Source organism: Schistocerca cancellata, chromosome 3 (genome assembly GCF_023864275.1).
Source record: "Schistocerca cancellata isolate TAMUIC-IGC-003103 chromosome 3, iqSchCanc2.1, whole genome shotgun sequence".
In the NCBI taxonomy this organism is placed as follows: domain Eukaryota; kingdom Metazoa; phylum Arthropoda; class Insecta; order Orthoptera; family Acrididae; genus Schistocerca; species Schistocerca cancellata.
In genome coordinates, this window is record NC_064628.1 from 836,325,299 (window position 1) to 836,326,819 (window position 1,521).

Genomic DNA, 1,521 nt, shown 5'->3' on the forward strand with positions numbered 1-1,521 from the left:
GCCTTTGACAACGAGACTAGATCGAATCGTGTTGCCTGACCACATTCAGTATGAAAGTAATGGAAAACAGCCAATCATGATCCTCCCGTGACGACCCACACTGCAAATTGCTCTCAACAGAATCGAGAACTCAAAGACACAAGTCTTCCATCTGCTGTGGCCTGCTAGTGTCAGCAACTCATGAGGTGTGATGTGGTGAGCTGATTGTCGAGATAACACGTGCCAGCTTTCACCGCAGCTTCCAGCCAAGTCTGTCTCCTTCTGTATCACCATATAGGGTGTCCCAGAAAATTTCAACATTTTCTCTATGCTCTGCACAGAGAAAATTTCTACATTTTCTCTGTGCTCTGCACAAAGTATTCATAAAAGCACTACAAAGCACTCCGTCTTCAGGCCACAAGTGGCCCATCGGAACCATCCGACCGCCGTGTTGTCCTCAGATGCGGGGAGGAGGGGCGTGTGGTCAGCACACCGCTCTCCCGGTCGTTACGGTGGTTTCCTTTGAGCGTAGCCGCTACTATTCGGTCGCGTAGCTCCTGAATTGACATCACTAGGCTGAGTGCACCCCGAAAAATGGTAACAGCAACAGCGCATAGTGGCCCGGATGGTCACCCATCCAAGTGCCGGCCACGCCCGACAGAGCTTAACTTCGGTGATCTGACGGAAACCGGTGTATCCACTGCGGTAAGGCCGTTGTCCCAAAGCACGCATAAATGAGCTACCACTAATAGGGATGACTCAGCCAGTGATTAATCAATAAGATTTTTATTAACTGCAGTCCTTCACCCCTCCTAGCTGATATTTTTTACATCACCCTGTGAGCTAAATCGCAGTTCCAAATTCGCTTTTAGATGATTTTTTTATCAAATTAAACAAACAGCTGCCCTCCTGTGTTGCAAGAAAGAGAAATTTGCTGGCCACGTGGAGGGACATCCGGTTGGTGCCAAAACTCCCCCACAACTAAGAGAAGAAATTTTTTAACGACGACTGTCACATGGCTTCCCACGTGAAAGCATGGCTATCTTTAGATCAGCCTGTTTCCCTTCGTTTTCTTGGAAGGACGGTCGACATAATCAGTATGTCCTTTGAGAAGAGTTTCCGTCTCATAAACATATTTCTTCCGCGTTGTTCTGGACACCTGTCATTGTGCCTCAGACTGAGCTTTTGAGAACGAGACACTGACTGTGCACTTCGGTTCTGAATAATTTTGCTTGCACACCCTGGCTGGCACCACACAGTCAATAGAACATGTCTGACACAGTTTACCTGCTTGCACCGGGCCAGGCCAATGCCCCCCCCCCCTCACCCCCGCTCCTAGTGGCCCACTCTCTAGAAGTCGCCTTTAACCCTCACGGATTGGGCCACTGTCCACGACCGACTTCCCCTACCGCCTGCTGTGGCTCATCCATGACCACAACAGAGTTGTACTGTGGAAATCATTAAATGGAGGACACGCAACTAAATATGCAAAATGAAAAACTAATTCCCGTCATGTTAGGAGTCAGATCTTTGCAATCATTG

General features: G+C 48.7%; 1 pseudogene; it reads right to left on the reverse strand.

Annotated features, from left to right (window-relative positions):
* Positions 1-580: 580 nt before the first annotated feature.
* Positions 581-698, reverse strand: LOC126177636 (5S ribosomal RNA; annotated as a pseudogene).
* Positions 699-1,521: the final 823 nt, after the last annotated feature.